This window comes from Pongo abelii, chromosome 2, assembly GCF_028885655.2.
Source record: "Pongo abelii isolate AG06213 chromosome 2, NHGRI_mPonAbe1-v2.0_pri, whole genome shotgun sequence".
Lineage (NCBI taxonomy): Eukaryota > Metazoa > Chordata > Mammalia > Primates > Hominidae > Pongo > Pongo abelii.
The window spans coordinates 137181183-137202500 of NC_085928.1; the positions used below are offsets into that span (position 1 = coordinate 137181183).

Genomic DNA, 21318 nt, shown 5'->3' on the forward strand with positions numbered 1-21318 from the left:
AGGAGAAGTATTATAAGATGCTTAGAGGCAAGCAACATGGCCCTTCCACTCTCTGAGAGACTAAGGCAAAGGGATTCTGTCTTCTTTGCCACAGTCCACGAATTAACTGTCATTTTGCAGACTCCACTGTGCTAACAGTGTTGGAAAGGTGTTGGGGCATCATGGTTGATAGCAGTGCTGCTTGGTAAAGCAGTCTTTAGAGCAGAGGGGAGGTTGGGTTCAGTGGGAGTGGGGATATATTGAAGAAGCTGCAGTGGTGCCCTGTTGGTGACAGTAGCGACCTATTATAATCAACAGTACAAAGCAGAGAGGGCAACAGATTCCTCAACGGGGGAACAGATGAGGCCCTCCCAAGCTTAATTTGGAGGCAATGGAAGCAGCAGACCTTAAATACCACACAGAGAGGCACAGGGATAGATGTACCATGGTAGGTGAGTGTTAGCTGATTGGTCTTTTTCAGTAACATGTGAGGTATTTCAAGATGATTCCCAGCAAAGTTCTGGGAGTACAGCTTAGAGAGGCCTTTCATTCTGCATTAAAGATAGAGGTGAGAACGACCAAGCAGAAATTACATTTATTTTGTAAAGTAATTTACAAATTTATTGAGATACTAAAGGTCTTTCTTTTTCCCTTCCTTTTTAAACTTCTTTCCATGAAGTACTTTTTACGTACTGTGGCAGTGTTCTAGGTGCTGGATCAACAGAGTTAAAATATGATTCTTTCCAATAGGAGCTTGTAGTTTATAGAGGAAAGAGTGGTAGTTAAAAAATTAACATCTAATGTGATGAATAATGTGATAGATTAATGCATGGGAAACAGTGTACCTCAGAAGAAGGGTTCTTAAATCAGCTTGGAGGTCGCGATGGAGGATAGTTTCAAGGAAACTTCCCTGAGAGTGTGCAGGCTGAATGTATACGAAGAATATTGAAAAAAGACACTCTAGGCGGAGGGAAATACTGCCTGGGGTGGCCCAGAAATGGATACAAACCTAAAGTGTATTGAGGAACTGCAAGTAGTTTGGGTTTGCAAATTGAGTAAGAATGAGACCTGAGACTATAAATAGAAAGCCTATAGATTTTTGAAGAGTCTTGTGGGTTATACCAAAAATTTGGGCCTTTTTTTTTTTCCTAGAAGAGGAAAGAAGAATGAAAAATAGAAATAGTTTCAAATTGCAATGCTAGGCATTGTGTTCTACTACAGGAATTTAAGCCAAGGAGAGGTGAGATCAGATTGTTAGAAAGAACACTTATGTGAAATTTAGCAATTAAGATAAGAGGCAAAATTCAAGAGCCCAGATACTTACAAGGAGACTTTACACTAAATTAAGTCAGGGTCAGAGGTAAGGGAGAAGAAGGGACTAAATTGATCATATCTAGCAGCTGATTGCATCTGAGAAGACCCGAAAGGAAATACTGGCATTTGACCTGCATGAGAGGTTGGTTGATAATGCCATCCCTACAAGAGAATACAAGAGGAGCAATTTGAAAGGGGAGAGAATGACTTCAGTTTGGACATCTTATTGATTAAAGATAGGAGATGGTTGAATGTATGGATCTCTCAAGGCCAGGAGATGAGTTACTGTAAGAGATATGTACATGGAATCACTAACATAAACGCTGGCATCAACTTATTTAAAAATTATGTGCTAAGCATTTCCCAAGCATAGTGTTTGGCATTGATAGAACAAAGATGAATAAGTGTATTTGATGGGTATCTAAGGTTGCCTAGGGATTATAGGTAGAGATAAGGAGAAGTCCTTGGATAAATTGACTACTATCAAGCCAAGTGATGGGAAAAGAGAAACTTGTCCAAGAGATGAAGGAAGGAAACAGTGAATAATGATATGCCTGAATGCAGAGCTGGAGACAACAACACGACAGTGTGATAAATAGAGGGGTCAGAAGTGAAGTGCCAAAAGTGGTCGTCGAATTTGACATCTCTATGTAATGTGCCTTGGTAAGCAATTGGAGTGGAGTGGTTTGAAGCAAAAATCAGCCCACAGGGTAGTTGATATATAAATGGGACATGAAGCATTATAGACTATCAGTGAAAAGTACTATGTTACTATTATCTGAAGAGCTGACTGTCAGAGGGAGACACAGAGCAGCAGAGGTTTGTTGTTCTTGATTTAGGGGAGACTTCAAAGTGTTTATATATTGGTGAAAAAGGCCCAGAAGGGAGAGAGAGAGGTTGATGTTATAGGAGAGAAAGTAAGTTAAAATGGTTAAGTTTGGAGCAATGTATATGAAAAGATGGAAAAGATTTGGACTTACTAGTGGAGGGATTAGTTTGTACAGGAGGAGGGCTCTTTTTTTTTTTTTAACTGAGAATGCAAGAAATATGAAAAATGTGGATTTGACATGACAATTCAGATCTCCCAGGAGGCAGATGCCAGTATGGAATTAGAAGCTTAAGAGATTTCTTGGGGGATAATCTTAGGAGGGTGAGAGAGAGAGAGCAGGAATAAGCAAGGAAAGCCTTCAGACTCATGTAGGTTCAACACCTGTGATAAGAGAGGAGTAAGGAAGATAGATTGGAGAGGAGGAACCTCAGATTGCAGTGCTGTTTTCAAAAAGTCCCAACCGAGACAATGGTGAGGGGATAATGCAGTAGACAGAACAAATTTTGCCTATTAGAGATGCCTTGTGTTGGCAGGAATGGTTTTTCCTGCAGCATCCCTGTTATTGTCTGGGAGCTGCATGGCCTTGTAAGATGTATGGAGAGAGTATGGCCTTGGCTTAAACACTACAGTGAATCCTGAAAGTGTGAAAGCTGTATATTGTCAGCTGACTATAATTCCTCACAGCATTTTGTCTCTTGAGTAGTACATCTCCTTGGCTGCCACAGTGGATGTCGGTGTTTTAGTTGGGTGAAAGGATCAAAGATGGAAGGAATTCCTGTTGGTCCAATATTTCCTCTGCCTTCAGGAAATTAGGTGTAGAGTAAGAGAAGGTGTGTGAGATTGTGAGTGTTGGAAGGTTTTCAGGACTTGATTAACATAGAGAAAGAGAGAGCAGTGGACTGGTGAGATATTAATTGAAATAGTAGCTCATAGAGTCTAAGATTGATAAGAAAGGAAATGAAACAAATAGGAGAATAAGAGATTTAAATTAAATGAAGTCAAAGAACTCGATTTTTCAATGCGCTTGAAAGTATTTGTACTGAGAGTTCAGGAATAAGAGAACTTAAGGATAGAGAGAATTGTGATTATAAAGTGGTATATTAGTTTAAGATTAATAGCCGAGCTGCACAAAATAGTGGTATTTTGAAATCCCATCATGTGAATTGAGAATAAAATGTTAGCAGCACAAAATGCTAATTATAGGTATGCATCATAGAATCACAGCCATAAATACCATGAAAAAGTACAAAGGTATTGTAGTTGCTTAGTTTTTGTAGTATAACTTTTCTGTAAAGTTAAGTTTCAGAGTCACTTGTAATAATCAAGTTTCTTGATTGACTAAATCTATTCATTGTCAGGGAATGCAAATTTTTTTCCTAGGATTTTGTTTTTTTATGTTATTTTTCTCAATTTCTCTTATAGCCTAAGAAAATATTTTAATGTTTTTGTATTTCTCAACTCTTTTGAGTCAAGCATGTTGCCCTCTCCTAAAGGATCTGTTTGTGTCTCTAAAAGTCACCTGATAGAAACATTAGAGAAGTGAAAAACCTCGAAAACCTGTATATCCAAACATAACTTTAACTGATTAAGGAAATGTAGCAGTATTAAATACATGTAAACAACTTTTCTGCAGTTCTCTCTTTGTAGAGGGGACTTAGAGGTTGCAACAATAACTTTAATAGTTACAATAATGTAATAAGATGGAAGGATGGAAGGATGAACAACTATATCGACATTATGATACTGCAGTACAATAAAATGTAATTGAAGATTCTAGATGATAGACATATGAGTGTGCAATGTAATTTTTTTCACCTTTTCTGTATATTTGAAAATATAATAAAATACTGAAAAGGTAGAATAACATCTGCAACTTTGAAATGCATTAAAAATAGGATGGTCTAGTAGATGTAGATAGGTAAGTGATACAATACATACAGTAAAATGTCAGTTGTAGAATCTAGGTAGTGGGTATGTGAATATTCACTGTAACATTCTTGTAACTTTTCTGAAAGTTTGAAAAATTTAAGAATAAAATGTTGTAGAAAATAGTGTTATAAACAGGTTTTCTAGTTAGAGATCTGAGTTATAGTTGTGTGACGTTAGGCAAGTTACTTAATCTGTGAGCCATGGTTTCCTCATCTGTGAAGTGGGAATAATGCCTAGTTTGTAAATTGTTTTGAGTGTTAGGGGAAAAAAAAATCTGTCAAGCTGCTGGCAAATGATAGACATTTGATAATGCTTCTGATATATAATACTGAAACCATACACTTCAGATTTATATATTGTATCTTGGTTCTTGCTTACTGTTTTTAAAATTTCTGGATGTATGGGCCAGTTAACTTACTGGATGGAACTTGGGATAAGGTAAGGTCAAGGCCTCCACTTTCAGAGTCTGTATGTTTCATACTGGCTAAGTCTCTGAGAGTCACAGCTTGAGCTCTACTGATGGAAAGTTGAGACCATTCTCATACCAATGGTGGAACCTCTGACTTTCTAGTACCTGTAAAAAACACTTTTGATGTACCTTTTAAAATATTTTTATTTTGTAAATTGCTCATAAGTTCTCCAAAGTGAAGAGACTGTATATATGTCTTAATTGATAATTTGATGTGAATCTATGTATACCATATGTCACTGCTAGCTTTTTTGATGCATTAAGTTTTTTAGAATATATAGTAGGTGAAAATTCTATGTATTGCTAAATAAACATATTTATAACAAGTATTTATATATTTACAAATATATAAATATATATTGCTTAATAATCAGTAGTACTTTCTCTGTCAATGATGTTTTTCTTTTTTCCTAACAAAAGGCAGTTATCCTTTGGTTCCTTTTTAAGAAATAAAGTTGGATTTCTGGTTTGAGCTTCAGGCTCAAGTGCATTTATAATATACAGTCCTCTTGTTTTTTTATTTGCTCTGTTTCATATGCAGGGTGGATAAAAATTACTGAACTTTTTATATTTATGTAAATTTATTTAAAATTAAATTCAAATTTACTACCATATGCCTCATGGGCTAAACATAATATAGACTATTATAATCATTTATATAAATTGGTTTTAAAAACCAGTTCAATATGTTGAATCAATATGTCATGAATTTCATATCTATATAGTTGTCATCCTAGTAAATTCCATGACATGTACTTTTACAGCATACAGATTTTAAATAAAATTGAATAGACTTTTCTAGCCTGCATTATGGAGGAACTTCTGTTATCATCCAGTCGACTGATTTAATATTAGAAAAGAACCATGATGCTTAAATGTGAACCAGCCAGATTTTGTATATCTATCAAATCTTTTAGGATTGGGTTTTTATCTTTCAGTGATATTTGCTGATTATTCTCTGTTTGCAGATTTTTAGATGATGTAGGATAACATGAAAATAAATATTTAGTTCAAGAGGTTATTCAGAGACTGCCCTTGTTCTCTTTCTGTGGGTATTTGCCCGTGTATGGCTACAAATCTTTATGAAACATTAGGGTAATTACAAGGCATCTTTAAACCCATGTACCTGTATATTTTGTCAATTAATGAAGAGTAAAAGCACATCTTATGTGGTATGCAGGGCAGATCTGTGACTTTTTTGAAATTAAAATGCATCAACATTCAGATAGTTGTGGAGCAGTGGTTTATTAGGAATACCAAATGCTGTATAGCTACATGAGTAAACATTTAAACATGAGTAAAACTTGGGCAATTTTAAGATAGAAAGAAGAGATAAAAGGAAATATTGGGAGAAGAAAACAGGCAATATATAATGTTATATGTTAATATTATATGTGTTATCCTTGAGCAAAAACCTAGAACAATAGTAATGAATTATAAAATATTAAATGTTTCCTAATGCCAATACAGAACAAAAAGTTCCTTTTTATTCTTAAAAGATCTTCTTATGATTTAAATTTTAATTACTTAAATTCTGGTAAAAATTTCAAATAAAGGAGATTTAGTATAATCAACTTACATATTTGTCATTGACTTTGAATCTTAACCAGTGCAATATCCTAGTTTTACTGTGAAATTATAAAAATTAGTTCTTTTATTAGTAAAATTTAATGGTTATACTACTGAATGCTTAACAAAATAATATTTAATATATAAACAAAAGCAGTTTCCACCACCTCTTTGACAGTGTTCTCTTTTTGTAACCAAACTATGTTAATGTGGTTGACCTGCAGTTAGTCTTTATGGTTATAAAGAATTAGAATAATCTATTTTTAAAGAGTAATATATACCTTTCTAGCAACCTCTCTGTCATTCATTTGCTAAATATAAATTAGTAGTGAAAATATACATATATTTTATATTCTTAGAGAATTTTTCCTAAGCAATTGCCTGTTAGGGTCATTTGTTCTGAAATATTATTCCTCCTACATTCAAAAATAAATGAAAAATGTGGGAGGGTGTTCACCTTTTACGTTGCCATTCTAAATGCTTGCTAGAACATTATTATCAAAGCCTGTGATGCTCTCTGAAGAGAAGAGTTAGGAAGAATAACTCTTCTCCTAAGAGTATACTAATAGCAGAATTAGTATACTCTTGTTGTTTTGATTTAGTAGGTCAGAGTTTTTAATTAGTTTTGTGTAACCTGAGAATTTTATACCTGGATGCTTATTCTTGTATATCTTTTGGTCTTTTATACTTGTGTGGTTCTTACCTTGTCATATATAGGTATATTTTGTTTATTTAGAACAATTTCTAATTGTCTTCAGAAAGCATCAAAGACTGAAGACTAGGTAATTTATTTTCAATGTGTAGTATTAACTGCTGCACTGTATATACATTTTATATTTGTGTCAGGAAAGGGTTGCAGAGGGGTGCTTTAGAACCACCTTTTCAGCTCTAAATAGCTATTGTGTACATATGGTAAGGTACTGCTGCTTAACAATTAGTAACTGCTTTGATGAAACTAAATTACATGTTTAAGTTCCCATCAGGAAGTCGCTTCACATATCTGTATTAATGTATTCAAGGCTCGAGAAGGAAAGTTAATTTTCCAGCTTAAATATTTAATTCAAGCTTAAAATTTAGTCTGTAATTAGAGCTCCCAAATGGCAGGAACATGGAGTATTTGTCCATTTTAATTAGATTGTTGTTTACCTATTAATTATATATCATATCTTGTCATATAGTTTTGATGGTAACAGATGGTGCTAGGAGTTAGTAAGGGTTTGAACAAAATAAGATTCCACATGATTTATTAAGTTGCACTTTATTAGTGAGTGGTCTGCTTTAGTCAGGTTATTCTCCCAAATAAGGACTGTGAAACATTTCACTAATTTTGGTAATTATTCTTTTGTGGACTCTTAAGAAATATTGAGCATAAAAAGTCTGAGATGAGAGATGTCTATTTAGAAACAAAATGAATGTCTTGAGGCATCTTTATATTTAAGGAATATGTATTACCAAATCATATAATTGGTGTGAAGTTTAGTGTATTTTGGTAGGACAATGTTAGGGAAGCAAAATTTCATTTATTGGTAAAAATGTAGGCATAGGGAATGTTTTATATATGTATACAAAATTATGATTTAGGATAGGAAAATAATAAGATGGTGATTTAGTTACGTATATCAAAGACATTCCTTTCCTGACTTTTGAATTTAACAAAAAGACTAGGTTCTTTGTTTACCAAAATATTCTAAGAGCAATCTCTAGTGTCTAGTGAAGTTGAACAACAGAATTCCCATGTTCAAAAAGTAAATGTCAACTAAATAGAAAGGCCTTCTAAGTTTGTTTATTCAAGATTTTATTAATTTTTCTGGTTACCTACTCAGCTTTCTAAAAGGAATAAATTTTATATATGTATAGATGCATATATTTGTGAAGGGATACAGATAGTAAAACAGAGAGGAGAAGGAAAGGGAGAAAAGGAAGGAGGGCTTAAAATTTTAGGCTTTTAGTCTTAGGTAGTTTATTTAAAATTTATTGGAATCCTTAATATCATTAGCTTTGGTTTGTGTTACTATTTATTAACTCTTAAGGTTCTTATTTTGAAATTGATGATCAGTGTTTTATAGCAAAAAGTAAACAGAAGGTCCTACTTTTATTAATTTCAAGATTTGCTCCAGAAGGGGATCCCTGATTCCTGTGTATCAGATCTTCAAAACTGTGGCCTTCTGTTACCTGTTACCTTCAGTAAGCAGCTTTGTTTTTGTGAGTTGTGTTTTGTCTTGTCTTGTTTTTGTATTTTAGTTTGTCCCTACTTATCAGTTTTTAGAAATAAAATCTGCCTCTTGGTGTCAAAACTATTAATAATTCTTTGTGGTGGGGTGGTATTTTAACATAAGTGCATAATTCCACATGTTCACAGCAGACTGTTAGATGTGTAATCCACGAACTCTTAGTGTGCACAAAATGCTCACATAACTGAATATATTAAGCACTTAAGCTTATCTATGTTACAGAATTGAGATTTTTATCACTATGTATTACAATGTCTTTAAAACTGTTTGATTTGTTCAGGAAAGAACTAAGTGATTTTTTTTCTCTACTGAATGAGGAAATTGTCACTTTAATTTGGCTTTAGTTTCATGTTTTTCCTCCGTAGAATACTGAGTGCTTAAAAAGCAATCTCAAATATTGTGCTATAATGTTATAATATAGGAAGGATACTGCAATACAGTTATAGTAATTAAAGAGACTAGTGGAGGAAAAAATTATTTTTCATTTAGAATACCTGTAACTTTAGCTTGAAAGTTTGAATTTTTAACATTTCTTCCCTTTGTGAAAATGTGGGACTATATTTCCTTTGGCAAAGTTTTTCAAATGTAACATGCACTAATTTTCAAAAAAAGAACACTAAAAGCATGTAAATTACTCTAATTTGAAAAGTTATCCTTTATAAAGGAATGAGGAGATTATTTCTTTTTGTTAAAGCATGCGAAATATCATATACATTGGTTGTGTTGTTGTATCTGAGGCAGTAAATAAAGACAAGACTATTGTTGTCAACAGAAACAGCAATTGAAAATAGAAATGAGGTTTTCTTTGCAGTTGATTCTTTTCAACTCCTGGCATATCACTTTGCCCCTTGGAAAGACTTTTATTTCAATAGCCAGCCATGTATATATTTACCTTTTCCAAAGAAAATTGTAGTACTGATTACTTTTTCTGTAATTATTATGGTCTTTCTTTTCTTACAATAGCAATATATGAAAAATATTTAGGAAAATGTGATGATTGATGAATTAGTCTTACTACTTAATACTGCTTTCAGCCAACATAATCAGTTAACTGATACTCCTTAAGGACTTTAGACATAGTACTCAAAAACTGTTACTGAATGAACAGCTAATGTGCTTTGGAGTAGTGACCATTTGGGAAAAGATGATTGTAGGATTGACCTCCTAGTGATAAACAATCAGTGTTTTTAGACAGTGTCTTAAAAAAGTTAATAGGTTCCATTAAATCCAATTTCTCAGACACATAAGTTTCCCCAGAACAGGTTTTAGGAGTAAGAAGTACTGGGACAATAACAACTAAATACTAATTATTCCAAACATTAAAGAACAGAGGTTTTTTGTTGTTTTTTTTTTTCCTAGTAGAAAAACCTAACTTTAGAGTTCTCAACTTTCATTTTTTTCTAATATAATTGAGCAAAAGCACAACAAAAATGAATATATGGTATTGATTTTTGGGCTCATTTTATTTTTTTCTTCTTTTTTTCCCACTCATGGTACTGCTATGCATTGTGACAGGTTCAAAATTAAAAGTAATCTGTAAGCGGGACGTTCAGATCATCATGATTTGATGTCTGGATGCTGATTTGTTTTTAACATATAGGAAAAAAAGATAGCCATTTGTCTATGCTGACTACTTAAGAGAGAGGTGAGGATTTGATGAGATCCTCAGCAGTAGTGGTGGGGCATACATACGGCATCAACTAGCATGGTGGGTAGGATGGGTGAATACAGATTCTAAATATATTAGAAGTTCCTTGCCTGGAACTCCTACCTCCTTCTTTCTTCAAGAATCAGTTCAAATTTATTTCTTTCATAAAATATTTTAGCTTGTACATTCATTGTCACTTTATACACTAATCATGTTGAATTATAATTGTTTACATGTCTGTTCTCGATTAAACTGTAGGCCCATGAAGCTTAAGGGGGGGTAGTAATTTATTTATATTTTTGCCTCCAATGTTTTCAGCACAATGATTTGATTCATAGTAGATGTGTAATAAATGCTGGTTAAAAAATGAATAAAAGTATTTCACTTTACAGGGTATGGCTATCATGAAAGAGAATGCAGTGAATCTGTGAGGAGCCCTGTAAAGTTTTTCAACTTTTAAGTAATGATACAAATATTTTTATAAGGTAATGTCTGGGGAGGTTGTTTTTTTCCTCCAATTTGCTTTTCCAGTTTAAACTATCTTTATTTTTTGTTAATGTATAAGTACTCCATGTTTTTGCTAAAATAGTCAAACAATACAGAAATGTATGAAGTTAAAAACCACCTGTAAGGCTGAGCACGGTGGCTCACGCCTGTAATCCCAGCACTTTGGGAGGCCAAGGTGGGCGGATCACAAGGTCAGGAGATCGAGATCATCCTGGCTAACATGGTGAAACCCCGTCTCTACTAAAAATACAAAAAATTAGCTGGGCATGGTGGCGGGCGCCTGTAGTCCCCGCTACTCAGGAGGCTGAGGCAGGAGAATGGCGTGAAGCCAGGAGGTGGAGCTTGCAATGAGCTGAGATTGAGCCACTGCCCTCCAGCCTGGGTGACAGAGGGAGACTCCGTCTCAAAACAAACAAACAAACAAACAAAAAACACCAGTAATTCTTTCCCCAGTGATGACCATTGTTTCTTACTTGAATATGTCCTTCCAGACTCCTTTTTAAAAATATCTTTGTCTTCTCTCATTTCCTTTTTAAAATTTTATAAGCCCTTTCTAAAGATACTGTTTTGAAATCTTAATTCTTTACTCTTTACATTGTGAATCTATAACCTTATATTTTACAGAATGTACTTCGATAATTCCAGGTGACATTTTCAGACCTTAAGTTTAACTTTACTCCGTTTTGAAATAGTTTTTGCCTTTGCTTCTATGATATTATACCTTCCTGATTTTCCTGATTCATTGTGTTGTATTCCTCAAGATCTAGTGCTTTTCTCTTCTCACTATACCTTTCTCTTGGTAATCTAGTCTGTGTCTATGACTTCAGTTAACCACTTTGTATGCAAGACTCCCAAGTTAACAGATCCAGCCTAGGCTATTGTTATGACCTCCAGGCCCGCATATCGAACTATCTATTTGATGTCGCTTTTCTTGGATTCCATGATGGTTTCTCAAATTTGACGAGTCTAAAATTAAATTTATTATATTCTTCCTTTGTTCAGACCTTCTTTGTCTAGTTTTCCCAATTTTAGTCAAGAATATCTTTTATCCAGTTGTGCAACCAGAAAACTCTCTCTTACTCATTATAACTAATCCATCAACAAATATCCCCTCATCATGTACGTAACTGTGATATACTTACGGATTTGTTTAGGACTTAGTTTTAATCTGTTGATCTTTATGTCTCTCTTTACACAAACCTTACACTTTTAAGTAAGAGGATTTATTGTTTTTCTACATTACAGGGCTATTCCCTTTATATCATTATTCTTTTAAAAATGTAGGTATTCTCAGACGATCTACATAGACTTCAGAGTCTTCCTGCCATCTTCTGTCTCACAGTCCCTTTGGAATTTTTATTAGATTTGCATTAGATGTATCGATTACTTTATAGAAAATTTATATATCCCCAATAATGAGCATTACCATCCAGGAATATGTTGTGCATCTTGATTTGCCATTTGGGTCCTTCAAACAGGTCACACATTTTTTTATATCTAGGTTTTCACAATGCACCAAGACTGTTGTTGCCCTTGTGCTGGGTTATTTTTAGTTATGGTTGGTATTGGTTTGTCTGGTGTTTAGCACAGTCACTGGCATATCACTCACAGTAAATATTAAGTTTTGAGCAGTGTTTAGTGTATAGGGAATCTTTCTTTTTTTTTTTTTTTGTTTTAGGTCATGCAGTCTTACTCATGATTTAAAAATTTTTCAATTTGATTATCTTGAATTTTTATAGACACTATTAGGTGCAAATTATAATTTTGTCTTCCTTTTAAAATTTATACTTCTAATTTCTTTTACTTGATCTAACAAGTAACAATGTTGAATTAATAGGATTGGCATTAATAGCTAATATCTTTAGGTGTCTGTTTTTAAATGTCAAAATCCATTTATGTTTTGCCATTATAAATACTATTTGTGGGTTTTTTTTCACCCTAATGCTGTATTGACCAATGGAAGTTTTATATTTTGTTTGCTTAGTTTATTTTTATTTTAATTTAATTAATTAAATTTTTTTTAGAGATGGGGTCTCACTCTGTCATCCAGGCTGGAATATAGTGGCCCAATCATAGCCCATTGTAGCCTCCATCTCAAGGACTTGGGATCCTCCCTCCTAGGCCTCCCAAGTAGCTGGGATTACAGGTATGTGCCATCATACTCTGCTAATTGAAACAAAGTTTTTTTTTAATCAAAGGTTTGCCATATTCAGTGACTCATTGTATGGTCTTTTTTCCTTTAGTTGACTTACCTAATCAGTTAATAGACTTTCTAATCTTTAACTGCCCTTGCATTTTTGGAAAGATTACTTCTTGTTGATGATGTTTTGTGAGATCATTCCTCTTGTGCTCTGTTTGTCATATTTTGGGGTTAGGATCATGCCAACATAAAATGAACTGGGACAGTTTCTTTCTTTTTGGAAATTTGTCCTTTCTTAGAACAGATTTGTCCTTTCTTATTTTTTATTTCATTTAGATCTTCAAATTCGTTGGCCTAAAGCTGTACATAATACTCCTCACCCTCCCAGTGCAGTGTTTAAATAATCTTATTGAGGGCTGGTATTATATTATTTTTCTTGCTGTTACTAACAATGCTTTATGTTGTTTCGCCTTCCACTTGGTCAACTTATCAAAATTTAGTCTATTTTATTGAGCTTGCAAAGAAGGAAATAACTAGCTTGTTTCCTTCTCTGTCTGCTAATTTATTTGGTTTATTTTGTTTTTATAATCTTCTTAAGATAAGTGCTGGCTCATTTATTTGTTGTATTTTCTTTTGTTTTACATTTAACAGAGTGTTAATCTGTGATTTTTTTGCTCTTACTAGAGCTTTGATTGAACCTTCTAAGTTTTTACATATATATGTAAAAAAGTGTATCATATGTATGATATGTGTATGAAATTAATGTGCTTTAATTAGCTTTTAACCTTTTCATTATAACATAGATCACAGTTACAGGAAACCATTCAAAACAAATATATGTCTTCGTGAATTATTTTAAGGTAAACATGCTTGTAATTATTACTTAGGTCAAGAAATAGAACTTTCCCAGCCACTGCAGAAGCTCTTCCATGTGTTCTATGCCAATCACAGCCCTCTTTTTCCCTCCAAAAGTAACTTCTGACTTTCAGAATAATAATTTATTTCTGTTTCTTTATGGTTTTGTCACTTAGGTGTGCGTCTCTAGACACTATAGTATTGTTCATGTTCATTTCAAAAAACTATTTTTCTTTTCTTTTTTTTTTTTTTTTTGAGATGGAGTCTTGCTCTGTTGCCCAGGCTGGAGTGCAGTGGTGTAATCTCTGCTCACTGCAACCTCTGCCTCCTGGGTTCAAGTGATTCTCCTGCCTCAGCCTCCCTAGTAGCTGGGATTACAGACGTGGGCCACCACACCCAGCTAATTTTTGTATTTTTAGTAGAGATGGGATTTCACCATGTTGGTCAGGCTGGTCTTGAACTCCTGACCTCATGATCCGCCTGCCTCAGCCTCCCAAAGTGCTGGGATTACAGGTGTGAGCCACTGTGCCCGCCGCCTCCCCTCCTCCTTTTTTTTTTTTTTAAAGACAAGGTTTTACTCTGTTGCCTAGGTCAGAGTGCAGTGGCATAATCATAGCTCACTGCAGCCTTGAACTCCTGGGCTCAAGTGATCCTCCTGCCTAAGCCTCCTGACTAGCTAGGACTACAGATGCATACCACCATGGCTGGCTAATTTTTCGATTTTTTTAGAGACAGGGTGTCTCACTTTGTTGCCCAGGCTAGTCTTGAACTCTTGGCTTCAAGTGATCCTCCCAACTTGTCCTTCCAAAGTGACAGGATTACAGGGGTGAGCCACTGAGTCTGGACTATATTTGCCTTTGAAGACTTAAACAATAGGTTTTACCTCCAGCCCTTTCTTTTCTTTATATGTTATTCACTGAAGTACCTGAGTTGTTTGACCTGCTAAGTTCCTTGTAGTCTGGATTTTGTCAATCTTATATTCATGGTGAAGTTAAACATTTTGTTCTGTATTTTTTTCTAAATTGGCAGGTACAGTCAGAGTTTGATTGCATTTAAACTTAATCCCTTAGATAGGACTATAGGTGCCATTGTATTTTCTCATCAGGAGGCACATAGTATCTTTTTAAAATTTTAAATGTTGGCAGGTATTGATTCTCAAAGCCTGCATCCATTAACTCATCATGTCATATGTTATATAGTGTTTTTGTTATATAAAGTAACTAGAAATGAAATGTTTCAATTTGATGACTTTTTTATCATTAAAAAAATTCTAGATTTGGCCAGGCGCAGTGGCTCACGCCTGTAATCCCAGCACTTTGGGAGGCTGAGATGGGTGGATCATGAAGTCAGGAGTTCGAGACCAGCCTGGCCAATATAGTGAAACCCCGTCTCTACTAAAAATACAAAAAATTAGCCGGGCATGGTGGTGGGCGCCTGTAATCCCAGCTACTCAGGAGGCTGAGGCAGGAGAATCGCTTGAACCCAGGAGGCGGAGGTTGCAGTGAGCCGAGATCGCGCTGTTGCACTGCAGCCAGTACAACAGTGCGAGACTCCATCTCCAAAAAAAAAAAAAAAAAAAATTCTAGATTTGTATTGTGGTCAGTGAATGTGAATTCCACATTCTCACAATGTATGAACATGATCTTTATCTCCTCTTACATAGAAAAATTTGCAAATATCCTATGGCATTTGTAAAGATTATCTTATTTTGCTTGTCATTTAAATGCTTTAGGCCAGGCTTAGTGGCTCATGCCTGTAATACCAGCATTTTGGTGGGAGGCCGAGGTGGGCAGATCACTTGAGGTCCGGAGTTTGAGACCAGCCTGGCCAACATGGTGAAACCCCATCTCTACCAAAAATACAAAACATTAGCTGGATGTGGTGGCCATGCCTGTAATCCCAGCTACTTGGGAGGCTGAGGCAGGAGAATCGCTTGAACCTGGGAGGCAGAGGTTGCCGGGAACCGAGATGCCATTGCACTCCAGCCTGGGCAATAGAGCAAGACATTGTCTTAAAAAAAAAAAGTTTTACATTTATATAGCTATTAAAAATGAAGTCTTATTTATTTATTTATTTATTTATTTATGAGAAAGAGAATAGGAAATAGACTGTAAAATGTTTAGGCAATTGATGCAGAAAATACGGGGAATGAAAGATCTAGTTTCTATTTTGTGATTGAAGGCTGAGAGTGTGATTAAACATATGATTTAGAACAGGGGTTGATAAAATCTGGCCTATGAGGCAAATCTGGCCTGGCATCCATTTTTGTACAACCTACAAACCAAGAATGGTTTTATGTTTTTAAACAGTTTAAAAAATTCAAGGTAGGAATGCTATTTCTTGACTTATGAACATTATATGAAATTCACAGTTGTGTCCATAAATAAAGTTTTATTGTAACACAGCCATGCTTATTAGTTTACAGCAAAGTTAAGTGGTTGCAACAGGTACCGTATGGCCCACAGAGCCTAAAATATTTACTATGTCTAGTTCTTTTTCAGAATAATGTTGCCAATACCTAGCTGAGAACAACCCCTTTTTCCTCATCTTTCTCACTCCCATTTAATCTGTTATTTACAATAAATAATTTATTGTGGGAGAACCTTTTGAAAAATATTCACATATATAACTGTATGAATTCAACCTGTTCGTGACTATTAGTTTTTGATCACATTGAAATTCATTATTTTTTTGGCCTTTTTAATTATTATTTATTATTATTGGATACTTTTAAAATAGAAGTCCATTTTATATTGACTATGTTATTAAATCAGTGGCTTTTCCTAAATGCTTTTTAGACAGTCTTGGCAATTATTACTATTAAATTGTAATTTAAGGTGATAATTTTGTATTGTATAGTTGGTTACATTTTTGTTTTCCATGAAGATTTCCTTATTTACATAAACTCACATTGCACCTTAAGTAAACAAATGGTTGAAATCATTCAGAGAGCACATCCTCTCAGGTTTTGGGATAGGATTGTGATTTTATTAAGGATTAAATTTTAGAGTTGACTTTCGTTTCTTATAATGTCATAGTTTATTGTTGTTTTTAGGAGCTATAAAATAGAATTATAGTAGAACAAGGGTTCTTGAAAAAGTACTCTGGTAATATGTATATGGGTAGAGAGAAGAACTTGGTTGTTGTAAACCATGCATATGGGTTACTCTAATCCGCAAGAGATAGGTTTTGCATCATGAAAATTTCTAATGTTTTCATAACATGATTGTGCTGGGTAATCAGAAAGCCAGGATTGACTCATTCTTAGAAATTCAGTATACCCCTGTTTTGTTTCGGTGTGTAGCTGTGTCTTTCTCTGTGTCGGTATCCTGATTGTTTTACTAAAATTTCTGACGTTTATGTCCTGATAAATTTTAAAATGTTAATTTTTAACATTTAAAAAAAATCTTCCTATGGCTGTTGCTTGGTTCAGATACAAAGAACAAAAATTAGTTGGGCATGGTTGCATGTGTCTGTGGTCCCAGCCACCAGGGAGGGTGAGGTGGGAGGATCACTTGAGCATGGGAGGTTGAGGCAGCAGTGAGCAGTGACTATGCCACTACACTCCAGCCTGGGTGACAGGGTGAGACCCTGTCTCAAAAACAACAACAACAACAACAAAACAAACAAAACAAAGAATGCCAGAAGGTAGACCATAAATGGAAGTTGCAGTGAAAGCAAGCAAAATATATTTCCATTTTAATGCTTGTTAGCAGCAAATTGCATTGTTAAACTTTATATTTTTATTTGGAAGAGTGACGTATTGGCACACAAACTTCTTATCCTCAACAAGATACATCCAAATGGAATGTTAATTTATGTAAGCTATTGTGTGGCAAAGTAGTTCTGAGAAAAGGGAGCCTATCACTGTTGGTTTTTTTTCTCCCATAGGAGAAAGGCCATATGAAGCCAAAGGTTTCATAGCTATCTTGTTTCTAAGATTGTTCGTGGAAAATTTCTCAATTTTTATTATGATCAATTATTGATGTATAAATATCTGGTTCTATTTACCAACAAATAGTCAGAATTGATACCGGCTCTTTGACCAATCAGTTAAACATTTGTCAGCACTAATATGCTTTTCATTAATGTTAAGCAGTTGTTTTTATTTTTTATTTTTATTTTGTGTTGAGGGAGGGAGGTACTTTAGGTTGTGTGACATGAATTTTGTAGCGATATAAAAATGTAAATTTGCGTTGGCTTTTCCTACTCTGACTTTTCCTACATGTGTGTTTGCCAGTGTCTTAAATGGGTTTCTTCTACTTCTTTATCCTTTTATTTCTATTTGTATTTGTCAAAACAAAAGAAATGGTCAGTGAGTATAGTTCACTTCTGTATGTAAATTATTGTTCTAAGACAGTTAATAATGATAACTTCATGCTCTTAAGGGTTCTGTAGTGTATAACAATCATTTATGGAAAGTTTTCCTAAGTAAATTGTTAATAAAAATAATTACATTATTAAAATTTGAAAATGAGTTACCTTTTTGATAAATCAGAGCTAATTTAAGACTATCTTTTAAAAATGTCACTCATGATGAGTTGCATTCTATTAAGCTTTCAGGGGTAAGACAGAAAGGTATGCAACAAGACATGCCAAAATCAAACCTTATGCTCTTGGAGATTATTCCGATATTAGCTTGTAAGATGGCATTGAGAGGAGAAACCAAAGGTGTAGAGGCAGGCTTAGTAGTTATTGTAATGTCTGTGGTAAGCAATGAGGAGAGCCTAAATTGAGTAGTGACTAGTCATGAAAAGGTGAAGATGACGATGAAAATACAGGAAATGGAAATGAATTTTAAACCAATAGAAATTTCTTATATTTTTGTAGGCTTAAAAACAAACTAGGCTAAGCACGGCGGCTCATGCCTGTGATCCCAGCACTTTGGGAGGCCAAGGCGGGTGGATCACCTGAGGTCAAGAGTTCGAGACCAGCTTGGCCAACATGGTGAAACCCTGTCTCTACTAAAAATACAAAAAAATTAGCCGGGTGTGGTGGTGCACACCTGTAGTCCCAGCTACTTGGGACACTGAGGCAGGAGAGTCACTTAAACCTGGGAGGCAGAGGTTGCAGGGAGCTGAGATTGCACCACTGCCTGGGTGACAGAGCGAGACCCTGTCTCAAAAAAAAAAAAAAAAAAAAAAACTATTAAATATCAGCAATTTCAGTGGTTAGACATGTAAACCAGAAATAAAATTCTAAGCCCCCGATCAACTGAATGGATCCTCTTGTTGTCCAAGGGGATTCCAAAGAACCCCGAAAAACTTGCTCAGGCCATGACAGGAATGGAAAGGTTGGTCATGGCTTGTTTGTACTCTTCTTGCTTTGGAGTTCAGGCACAAAACTGAGCAGCATTAACATTAAAATTGAGATTATAAGACTGACAAAACAGACTCTTTGTAGCACTAAGATAACAAATACCACCCTGATTGTAGTATAGCATCACATGACAGATAGCAGGCCCTGTAAGAAATCAAAGTATTTTACCCCATATTTAACATATTTTGAAATGGCCCTTCAGAGTTATCTCTTGTGGGAGAAGTTTACATTCTGAATAGAATCCCAGTCCCATTCCCTTCCCAGCTGTTTTTCTGATCCTGAAGAGATTAGCTGGGAGTCCAATACCTTTTAAAGATTTAATAGGAAACAGTTGCCATCTATTGCCTCTGAAGGTGACCACTTAACTCTTTCAACTAATTGCCAACCAGAAAATCTTTGAATCCACCTATGACCTGGAAGCCCCCTTGCTTTGAGATGCCCCGCCTTTCTGGACAGAACCAGTGTATACCTCACATATATTGATTCATGTCTTATGTATCCCTGAGACGTATAAAATCAAGCTATAACCTAGCCACCTTGGGAACATGATCTTAGGACCTCTTGAGGCTGTGCCATGTGTCTTGTTCCTTAACTTTGGCAAAATAAACTTGTAAATTTCTAAATTGATTGAGACTTGTCTCAGATACATTTTGGTTTACAGAGTTAATAAATTCATTGTCAAGTTGCATTAGAAAAAAAAAGCACAAGGCCCAGCGCAGTGGCTCATGCCTGTAATCCCAGCACTTTGGGAGGCCTAGGAGGGCGGATCACAAGGTCAGGAGATCGAGACCATCCTGGCCAACATGGGGAAACCCCATCTCTTCTAAAAATACAAAAATTAGCTGGACGTGGGGGTGCGTAATCCCAGCTACTTGGGAGGCTGAGGCAGGAGAATCGCTTGAACCTGGGAGGCAGAAGTGGCAGTGAGCCAAGATCGCGCCACTGCACTCCAGCCTGGCGACAGAGTGAGACTCTGTCTCCAAAAAAAAGAAAAAAAAAAAAGAAAAGCACAGCTATTAAATATATGAAAAGAAGAGATAATGGAAGGGCTTTACGAATTACAAGGCAACTGTCAGTGACACAAGCACGGAAAGATTTCAGGGAGAAAGTAGATGTGGTTTTTAATACCCAAATTCTACATGCCTTTTAGGATCCAGGCCAAATCCCATTTGGGTAAAGTTTTTACTCAGTACCCAAGTGCAGAAAAGTGCTCCATGATGGGGGAGAATAAAGAATGTATGTATATTCGTCAGTAACCTTTGTTGGTTTTCTAGAGCATGTTCTTGAGCATAACATAACAAAAGAATAATAGGAAAGGAAAGTTGTATCCCTGTGCTTCACCTAAACCAGAGTATGTCCAAACTAAGCCTCTTAGATAAAACTCCCTCCCTGCTTACAGTAGTGTTTTCTTTTGCCATTTCACTATCCTTTGAGGACATGTGCCAGCTCCATCCCAGGAGAGCTTCCCCACTGGTTTCATTAGCTATGAGCAGCCATTAGAACTCTGACTAGTCTCCCACATTACTCCTCTGTGAGTTGCGTTATAATTTCTTTGAAAGATTATTTTCAAATGATGTTTTGGGTGAGTTCCTTTAAAAGAATGGATTAGTGAAATGCTAAGTAATGGGCTTGGTTAATGGCTTTTTGTATTGACTGATAACCTCTTCACGATGACCTCAAGCTGTTATGTACATTTTAGGTTATTTGATGCAGTCTTTCTTCACCAAATATGTGACACTGCTGTAGAATAGGGATTCTATCTTATATGTCCTTGTATTCCTTAATTTAGGAGACAGATGAGGTGAAAGTTGACTGTAAAAATAGTACATGCCATACAAACAGAAGATACTATATTAAACTGACGTAGTAGGCTGAATGTTTAGGGAATAGATGTTGACAGGATTTAAAAGAGGGAAAGAGCAGTTGTCCATAAAAAATTCACCCAGTTCCCTATTGGCAAATACTTGGATTGTTGTCAACATTTAGCTTCTGTAAACAATATTGCAATGAATAAGCTTATATAGGTCCTCAGTCTCTTATCTGAACCCACAAGGGGACTAAATGTTTTGGTAGTCATAATTTTCGGGATTTTAGAATTGTTAACATGATACATGTTCTAAAATTACAGAATACTTCCAGTGGAGGCAGCACTCAGTAAACAAATAAGTTACTATTTCTGATGGGAAATGTGTGATTATTCACACTGTTGGTTAAATAAAGACCATAAATAGCTTTATATCAATTCAAGTCAAATTTTGTTGCAAAAATGACTTTGTGTCAAAGTTAGGATATTGCTTGTGGTTTTTGGAGATTTGGGACATGTACATATATATGTATGTGCTGTTAGACTTGCAGGAATAATTTCCAGTTTGGATTTTCTGGATCAAGAGAAAATACACTTGTAGTTTTGTTAAATAGTATCAATCCCCCTCCCTTGGTATTGTACCATTTCCCACTTTTTTCAGCAATTTGTGGAGGGAAAGCTGGTCTTTCCGAGTCTTACTACTAATGTGTGTTGCCAGACTTTTG

General features: G+C 35.2%; 1 protein-coding gene across 11 annotated transcripts in view; it reads left to right on the forward strand.

The window, feature by feature from the left end:
- The window catches only part of TBC1D5 (TBC1 domain family member 5), a 592946-nt gene that overhangs the window by 166725 nt on the left and 404903 nt on the right, over window positions 1-21318 (forward strand). For 3 of the 11 annotated variants that reach the window (XM_063722174.1, XM_063722172.1, XM_063722176.1), the window contains 2 exons: window positions 10361-10453; window positions 12500-12621. The exons of 4 other annotated variants lie outside the window; for them this stretch is intronic. The gene's annotated coding sequence lies outside the window, so the exon portion shown is untranslated. Of the gene's footprint in view, window positions 1-8195; window positions 8292-10360; window positions 10454-12499; window positions 12622-21318 lie in introns of those variants that run through there. 4 more of the 11 variants (XM_063722171.1, XM_063722173.1, XM_063722177.1 and 1 more) reach the window with 2 other exon arrangements.